We start from the raw sequence: 10,025 nt of genomic DNA, 5'->3' as shown, positions 1-10,025 counted from the left end.
ATATATATATATATATGAAATGTATATCTTTATGAATTATTAAAAATATCCAAATACATACCTTTTTACATGTAAGGTTCATTGTGATCATCAAAATGAAATATTCCAAAATGTTCAAACGTTGAAAACTTGTAAAACTTGTTGCTCCATATTTATCAACAGATCAATTATATCTTCTATTTCTGAAAAAAAAAAATTACAGAAATATATTGTTACTAAAATGTTGTTATTTAATATTAAATATGACCATAGATTGGGTTAGTGAACGTACTAAATATTGAAGTATTAGATAATAAAAAAAATAGATAGACATTTGACTTACGTTGGGGGTAGATTGCATCACTGGATCCTCTGATGATGAAGATGATAGTAGTCTGCTTCGTGCAGATTGCAATTCTTCTGGGCTTGGCCATGCAGACTGCACTGTCAAATCCAATGGTATCTCTGGGGTCCTTAAGCTGCTTATAGCACTTTGTGGTTGTCCTGTTTGAGGGATGGTTCCTGACACATTCCACTCTGGAAAATTAACCGTAAGGTTTTCCAAAAGTCTTCTTGAGCGCATTTCTTCATTTAAACTTTGAAGGTTGGTGGATATGAGGATATTGGCTGCTGCAGTCTGTTGCTGGTTCTGCGAAATTTGGTCTAGAGTATTGGAAATTCTTCCAATACTCACTTTGGTTCTTTCTTGGGAGGCTAAGATTCCGGAAAGAATAGTGGCAATGTCTCGATTGGTGTTTATCTGTTATTGCCTCTGTTTCGACATTTCCTCAGTAAGTCCAACAATGGCATCTTTGATTCCTCTCATGTTGTCTTCCATTGTTCTCCGAAACACTTCCTGGGAGTTTTCCATTTCTCTTGCAAGTGTTGTAAGTCTAGGAAAACTAGATGTTGAAGGTGCACTTTCCCCACGTTGTATTCTAGATTGTGAAGTGTCTTCCAAACGGTGAAATGTTTGCTGCAGGGCCTCAAAAGCTGTGGTTGTTGTTGTAGCTATTTTGAAAGAAAAAAAAATATATACACATACAAACATATAGAAACTCACAACTATTTATTTAGAAACATGCTATATTGTTTGACATTATTAATTAAAAAATATAATTATGACTCTACACTTACGCTGAATCACAGGAATTTCTGGTGAAAATGATAAAGAACCAGACTGATGGGAGTCTTCTGATTCTGGAAAAATAAAAAATTATTACATTTTTTAATGACGTTAGTTACATTTGTCAGTATAATAAGGTCAGTATGAACTTGGCACTTTGTATTAATGATGGAAATTTACTGGTAGATACACAAAACGTTTGATTTATATCCTAAATGACCAGGGCCCTCTTACCAACTATTTGGGCCCCCGGGTAAAGCCATGCACCTGGGCCCATATACGTCTGAGGCAGCGCAAGACAAAAAAAACAAAAAACAGAGAAATAAAACCACAAACTTACCTTTAGGACAGCTGGCGATCCAGCGCAATGCTTGACTGGTGGGCGTTATGACGTGTCACCCAAAATGCACTGCCAGCGCCACACGGAGGAGGACAACAGGGAGGGAGCCAGATCGCCAGCTGTCCTAAAGTAAAAAATTTTTTTTTTCTTGCACTGCTTCGGAAAGACTTACCTGGCCTGCAGGGCCCCCAGGCACCTGCCCATTGTGCCCAATGTGAAAGAAGCCCCTGTAAACGACTAACCTATATACCTTTAATCAGTGGCCTATGATGAAATTTATAAATAGTTGCTAAGTTGAATTTTTTGGCCAAAGAAAATTTTTACTTACCATTTCTAGCAAAATTACATGTTTCTGTATCCTCAATAGGGGTTACATCACTGTCTGCAGCTCTTGCCTCTTGTTGCTACTCTCTCAGGTTTTCTAAGGATAAACAATAAAACATGTTGCTATTATTATCTAATTGTAAATGATTTATTTCCTCATCAACAGATTATTTTAACCTAATGACAATTTGAAATATTTAACAAATAAACCAAAAAAAAAAGGCATTGCAATGTTGAATGTAGAATGTATATTGGACTATCATTCACCTGTAATGGATTCCGAAATGTTCTGCAATGACGCCAATTCTGTCCTTGAACTACATGGTTGCTTGTCAAATGCAGTCTCTGAAACATAAGCAATGTTAAAAATTTGGCAAAAATCGGATTTTAATAAATTTAAGAATTTTTTTTTTTTTTTAAAACCAACCTCTTCTTCTTTTTTCAGTAATGTTAGTCACCGTAGAAACTGATGATACACTCATTCGTTTTCTTGGCATTTCTGTTTGAAATTGCTTTGCTTTAGATTATTACAAGACATAGATATATTTTTTTTAAAAAAAAATATTTTTTTTTTTTCATACATACCTGTTGTCGCACGCGATCCTTTTTTCTTAGAGAGTAGGATGTCTTTGTGTGTTTGAACTACCCAAAAAACAAAATTTAAATGGTTTTTAGATATTGATTGATGACATACACATATTTTTAAAACAAAAATTGCCCCTGACACTCAAAATTGCCCCATGACTAATGTTTGCCCAAAAAAAAATAATGCCTGATTCATGAAGCATTTAACTATATAAACTGCTAATTTTGGTCACTCGGCCAAAATAATGTTACAATGAAAGGGCTGCAAAATATTATTATGTTTTTAAAAAAAAAAACAATACTGACTGTTTTTTCACGTAACACACAAATATCATCTGTGTACAAATAAGCTCAAAGATTAGTGCAACAGGAAAAAACAGGCAGTATTTAACTTATGTGCAAAACAGAATACTAACTTGCACACCTTGCATTGTTGCATGTTTTTGTCCAGGATACTTAAATAACGTTTCTAAACTTACGGTCCTTAATGAATCATGGGCCATGTCATTAAATAGATTAGAATTAAATTATAAAAAAAATATATGGTTCAAGACCAAACTCCTCCTTTATATGCCTTCTTTCACAGTATCATATGTATATATATATATATATATATATATATATATATATATATATATATACATATATACATATATACACACACACACACACACACGAACACACACCTGACCTAACAACACATACATCGATACACACACACACATATGTGTGTGTACATATATTAAAATATATACACATACATACTATGGTGTAAGAGACAAGAAAACAAACACACACATACACAAAAACATGGGCACGTTTTAGACCATAAGAACAGTATATTAAAGGTAGACGTGTACATATAAGAGTGTTTATTACGATAAAAATGGATCAATATCTACAATTTAACCACTATGGCTATATTTATCCATTTATATGTTAATAAACACACTTATATATACATGTCTAGCTTTAATATACTTTTTTTATGTTCTAAAACGTTCACATGTTTTGGTGTATGTGTGTGTTTGTTTTCTTGTCTCTTACACCATAGTATGTATGTGTATATATTTTAATATATGTACACACACACCTAAAAAATAAAGATATATCTATATATAATCATATGCACACATTCACAACCACCTGTTTAATGTTTATTCATTCATCTATATCAAAAATATAACTAAAATGGGTATATTTTAGATAAAGAGAAATGAGTATACATAAAACAGTGGTGATTGAGAATATGTGCATCTAAAATATATAAATATATTTAATTTACATTGAAAAAAACTTTTGGCTGCATGATATACACACACCAAAATCCTATGTTATTATTGTCAAGGTGGGGTTCATCTACATATTGGTTTGTATGTATACAGATTTCAATCGACAGCTGTGTGTACATTGTAAAATAAATTTTGTATACAAACAACACAAATGTACAGTAACAATAACCATGGGCAATGATAACATATGATTCTCGTTTGAGAATATATTTTAGACATGAGATATGTGTGTGTGTGTGTGTGTGTGTGTGTGTGTGTGTGTTTTTATGTGTGTGTGTGTGTGTGTGTGTGTGTGTGTGTGTGTGTGTGTGTACATGTGTGTGACTGGTAAAATATATATAAGTATCAATATAGTCAAACAAAAAACACTTACCAACTTGGCTGGCAGCTGTGTCAGGACGTCCTTTTGAGCTTTTCTTAGATGGCCGCTTGGAAGTTGGCTCTACAATTAAATTTAACAGTGTTAAAATTAAAATTATTTTATAAAATAATAAAAAATAAATTTTTTTTAATTAACACATCATCATAGATGTAAACATATATACATACCTTCTGATAAATATGTTGAAGGTTCCTCTGTGTCCACAGCACCTTCCACGAGTACAGGATCCAGGACCTCAGACAGCCTCACTTCCCAGGGTTTCATGCTGATATTTGCAGGTTTCCCACCACCAGTTCCTTTTGCGTGCCTCTTGGACGCAGCCATCTTCTTCTTTACAATCCGCTTACAGTCCCGGAAACGTTTCCTGCAATGCTCAATAGATTTTGGAACTTGCCCACAAGAAGTCACCTTGTCAGAAATCTGACGCCAGATCTGGTTCCTCTGCTGATGACTTGTGACATGTGCCCGTTTACCATAAAGTACATCATAGTTTGTTACTATCGTGTCCACCAGGATGTTGTTCTGCTGCTCAGAGAAACGAGGTGCTCTGGTGATGTTACTACCACCTTCCTCAGGATCATCACCATCATCTTCTTCAGCCACTGTAGATTGCTGCGAGGGTCTGGAAGCCACTTTTTTAAGGAATCTCTGTCTTCTTCTTTCTTGTGCTCGATCTCTTTCTTCTGTTTCATGCTGCCACTCTTCTCCACTGCTGATATCTTCTTCATCCAGGTGTACCTGTTCAGGAAGATTTTCCCTATGCTCCCTAGACATACTGATATATGTATGCTATGTAGCTGCTATGTAGCTGAAATAAATAAAAGTAATGCTGGAGCTAAAAAGTAACTAAACTTTTATTTAATTGTGATTATTGCACACTTTTTCTGTATGCAGTATATTGATGTCTGCTATTAAATAAAATGTGTGGTGTTGTGTAGTGTTTGATTTAGTGTGTGGTGTTAGTACTGTGTAAAAATATAACTTACTATACTGTAATGCAAAATAAAATGTAATGCAAAATAAAATGTAATGCAATGTATGTAAATAATGTGAAAATAATAATTAAAGGTATATAAAGATGCAAAAAGTACAATCCAGAATCTCACAAAACCAGAGGGTCTCAGGAATTAGCCACCAGCATCGAAATCTCTGCAAAATGGCACTTTGCAAAACAAAGTTGTTGTTTTTTATAGAAATGTGGGCGGAAAAATCGCGAACGGCGGGAAAAGGGTAAAAAAAAAAAAAAGCACTTCGTACAAGTCGGATATTACGCGACAAGGGGCTGGGTTAGGTATTACAATTGAATACCGTAATTTCCGGGAAGTTGATTTTTTGCGATGTCCGCGGTTCCGCTTATTCGCGATATATTACGCGAATACGCGGACAATTGAATACCCCCCATTGTGTCCTATGATTTTAATGTAAAGTGACACTTCCATAGTGCTACTATATGTCCCAGGTTTCCCAGACAATTGCAGTTTTCTACTAAAAATTGTTGACTCCCAGAGACACATGTAGAGGGGACAATCTTTAAGTTCAACTTTCAAGCTAAACATTCCGGATTGTTTTATTATGAATGTACAGTAAAATTCACATATCTCCAAACTGTCCCGGTTTTGACTTTGGTGTCTCACACAAAGTCAAAAGTCCATGGAGTCTCGCACATAGGGCATTTCTGGGTGGAATAGGATGGCTTTGGGCAGGGCCATCTTTTCCATTGGGCACGATGGGCAGGTGTCCGGGGGCCCCACGGACAAGGGGGCCCCGTAGGCACGGCTCTTAATTAGAATAAATAATCCTGAAAAAAAAAAACCTGTAGAAAAAAACCTTCAAGGGTCACTGAGCAAGTACATCTATCTATCTCTATCTCTATATATCTATGTCTATATCTGTATCTCTATACATCTATATATATATATATATATATATATATATATATATAGGGGCCACGGTGCACTGCTTTGCCCGGGGGCCCATAATGTTGTTAAAATGGCCCTGGCTTTGGGTGAATCAGGGGCTGGACTTATTCTGACTGGATTGCACTTGTGGCCTCCTATGCCTAGAGAGACAGAACTGGGGACTTATACAGGAAACCAGAGTGGCTTTCTAATGCTCTAATCAATCAAAGAGAAGACACTATTGCAGGGGTGGACAGACCTTTTGACTACTCTAAAAACAGAAAATCTTTTGCAATATACCATCTACCAAGTCAAACATGGTCCAGTTATGTATATTGCTGTAGCATCAATGTTGGCATACCTTTCACATAGCAGAAGGAAAACTATAGCGAACATGGCTTAATTATTTGATTAACAATATATGCATATACAATTCTTATAATATGCATATAGCAATCCAATTCATTACTGATTTAGATTAATAGATCATAGATGTGTCTACGTGGTTAATATGGTGACATTGTAATTGTTCATAGGTAGTATAGTCGACAGTCACAATTTCGACATAAACTGCAATGTCAGTGCTGGGGCCGGTGCAAGGTTTTTCGTCTCCTTAGGCACTTTATTTTTCAAACATGGTGTGTTTTATTTACATTTTGTCTTGGTTCACTACATCTCCCAGTGGGCCCTGGGTGCCAGGACATGCTAACAATTGTGGTTCCCCAAGTCCTAGCATGCCCTGCCAGCCATGGGTATGCTGGTGCTTGTAGTACTACAAGCACCTGCATGCCCAAACTGTTAATGGCAGTATGTGCTTGCTGGGATCTTTAGTTAACCAGGGACAAAATGGTGGTTTTAACATTAAATATGTTTATTACCCACCACCCAGGGGTGTGGGAAGAGCCCCAGTGATTCCAGCATGGGCTGGGTACCCCTAGGGAGTCTCACATATGCCAAAACATTTGAAGTAGTAGAGATAATAAAATCAAGACAGAATGCTGCTAACAATCATATTGCTAAATTTTCTTAGTTACTGCATGTGTCTATATACCTGACCAAGTACTCACCCTGTGAGACAGCTAATTGTTATGGTTGACTATAAATATGATATCAATTTAATTCAGCTAATCTTATACAACAACCTTTTGGCTTATGTATCATTGATTTGGCATTGTACCACTGTACATTTCTTCTTAGAGACTGTATTGATATGCACAAAATTTACTGTCTTGACTTGTTATATGACTTTGTGAAGCAAACAATGTATGCTTCAATAAATATAATATGTGGGGGCCCTGTAATTACATGTTATAAATAAATCTTTATTTGAAGGGTTAAACAACAGTATTATGCTGTAGAGTCTATGGAACTGGAATCAGAAATTTGTGGGACCAAAACAAAGCATTGAAGGGCAGCATCTATCTGGCTGTACCTCTAAAGTAGGGTTAGCATCTCAACCAAGTAAATCAAGACACATTTCATGTCTTCATTGCAATTAGTTTATATGCATACTGCACTCTAAGTACATTGAATCCATCAATCATGTGCCTAGTTGTCAATTATTCTTCATTTCCAGGGATAGTCCCAGTTCCTGGACATTTGTGTCCCTGGAAATGTCCCAAATATTCCAATAACAACTAACTGTACAGTATATTTTGTTTTATTCTGTGTATTAGATGCAATTACCACCATCCTTTCTCAGAACCACCATCAGCGCAGTACAGTGAGTACAGCAGTATGGGGCCCAACAGAAAAGTGGGGCCCTACCAGCCCTGGGCCCAAACTTATTAGGGGAGGGAGGAGGGCATCCGCAGTGAATTAAGGGAGGTACCGGGCGCCATTTCTAGACAGCAGCCGCTCCTGAGATGTGAGAGAGGGTGTGGGGAGAGGTCTCTGCACGTAATTATGAATGCGGCAACGGGCCCCCTTGTAGGCAACATGTCTGCCTCCACTCCCAAGATGTTGGGACCCCACAACTGCTGCAATTTTCTTCACTCCCAGTCCTCCAGGTGCCCGGTTCCTGGAGAGAGCCACAACAAGGCAGAAGGGCTCTATGCAGCATAGCTAATGTCATGTAATTAATAATGTCACAGCGCTGTCAATAGAGAGGAGTCGAAAGAGACAGCAAGAAGATGCAGATAGGAAAGTATCTACTACAGGGGTTAGAAAGAACCGGGGATGGGGGGGTGACTGTAGAGAATGGGGGGGAAGGCAAATGTTGGATAAAGAATAATTTAAAAATGAGGATGGAGTGAGAGAAGGAAGGAAGGGGCCCTGCCTATTACATTTATACTGGGACCCACAATTTCTGGTGGCAGCCCTGTCTATTGTTATCCAGTGCTCTTCATAAGTTAATATTTATAATATATAGAAGAATATTTAAAATAAAAAAAAACGATATTATAACCATGTTCAGTTAACATGTAATGCTAGGGATTATAGTACACTAAAGTCCACTGAAATTGCACCACTTACAGAGGGCTTAGGGTTAAATGCCAGGCAACAATATGTCCCTGGAAATTACTTTTAAAATTTGGCAACTATGTATGTGTATCTCATAAGTCCAGCTTTACATAGCTGAGCCTGTAGCCCCACTCTATAACAGTCCTGACCGGCAAATTGGAACAAAACCGGTCATGTCCCAGATCTACTCCCCAACCAAACCACAGCAGTTCTGGATGAAACAATATCCCCTCTCTGTCAGGCCACAGCCAGATATTTGGTCTGCCCACAATAACTGGGATTGTTAGCAGGTATGCTTCCCTAATGCTGGACACACATGGGTTGATCCTGAAGCTTGTCCAGTTTGAGCACACCTTAATGCTTAATAATAATCCAATCAAATTTGATCAAACAACACTACAGAAATGGAACAATTTATAGATTATAGGTTTATAGAATAGCAGCCCTTTTACCGGTTCACAGCAGTGTGCTGGGGGATTTTTCTCTGTATTTATGCCTTTCTGTATAACCCCAGCCCTTGCTGTGAACCTATAAATTGATTGAGCATCTTCCATTTCTTTATCACATGGGATAAGACTACATTTCCACATGTGTCATAAAATGTTTACTGCAGCTAATTCTCTAATGTAGTTTAGTGCTGAAGGTTTTCCTTTGCCACTGGAGACTCCTCGTCTTCCTCAACCGTTGGCCAACGTCTGGCTTGCTGTTTTCTGTGATAAATTATATATGTACAAATACAGAAATTCCACATCAAATGGCGCTACAATATAAATTGAGATATATTGCACATGAGAAATAAAGTTCTAATATATGGGTCTTGAAAACCGGGTCTCCTTACACGAAGAGCCTCCTTCAATGGTGTCACAAACAGAACTCAGGTTTCAGGATCCACACTGCACGGGTGCAGTATATAATATATATTATATATGCAGACCATCGGTCATCTCTGAACTTCATTGAATGAAAATATCAAAACTGAACATAATTTGTGAAAACAACATTTTGATGAACTTTGAGGACTATGTCTAAATAAGACTACTATTCCATGGTACCTTTAAGAACTTTATTTTTCATGTGCAATATATCTCAATTTATATTGTAGCGCCATTTGATGTGGAATTTCTGTATTTGTATCTATATTTTCTAAATCAAAGGGTGTTATTCAGTCACCTCTACCTCCATATACAAATTATATATGTGCAACATAATATGTGAACATTTAAATGTTCCGTGTTACATGTATTGTATTTTTAAAATAACATATCCTGTGTGTGGCTCAAGAATACAGGAGTATAGGTTATACAATAAAATATATTACTCACAATAATAATAATTTTTGTCTTTTTTAATAAATTTAGAAAACAATAAACGTGGTTCTTAGTGCCCATTTATAAGTCTGAATGGTCATCTATTGCAACAAGATGACCATGTTCAGATAGATACCTACACTGGCAAATAAATTAAAGAACATTGTTAAGATAACAGAATATATTATCTGCGCTGTCCTATAGCGTCTAAGTGTGAAGATTGCTGACAATTGGGATGTGTGGGGAGGGAATTCCCAAAACCTACTATTAGAAACAATACAGAAAAGGTTCCCATTTTTTGATTGAAAAAGTAGCTTTATTTTGTATAA

General features: G+C 36.6%; 1 long non-coding RNA gene across 1 annotated transcript; it reads right to left on the bottom strand.

The window, feature by feature from the left end:
- Window positions 1–593: 593 nt before the first annotated feature.
- LOC142108108 (uncharacterized) lies at window positions 594–1,851 on the bottom strand. The gene is made up of 3 exons (XR_012680104.1): window positions 1,774–1,851; window positions 1,117–1,179; window positions 594–990 (listed from the first exon to the last, which is right to left on the bottom strand). It is a non-coding gene; the product is annotated as an uncharacterized LOC142108108 (long non-coding RNA).
- Between the last annotated feature and the right edge of the window lie 8,174 nt (window positions 1,852–10,025).

The sequence above is a fragment of the Mixophyes fleayi genome, chromosome 1 (assembly GCF_038048845.1).
Source record: "Mixophyes fleayi isolate aMixFle1 chromosome 1, aMixFle1.hap1, whole genome shotgun sequence".
Classification (NCBI taxonomy): domain Eukaryota; kingdom Metazoa; phylum Chordata; class Amphibia; order Anura; family Limnodynastidae; genus Mixophyes; species Mixophyes fleayi.
The sequence above is the reverse complement of the archived record's forward strand: the minus strand, read 5'-3'. Positions and strand labels throughout refer to the sequence as shown.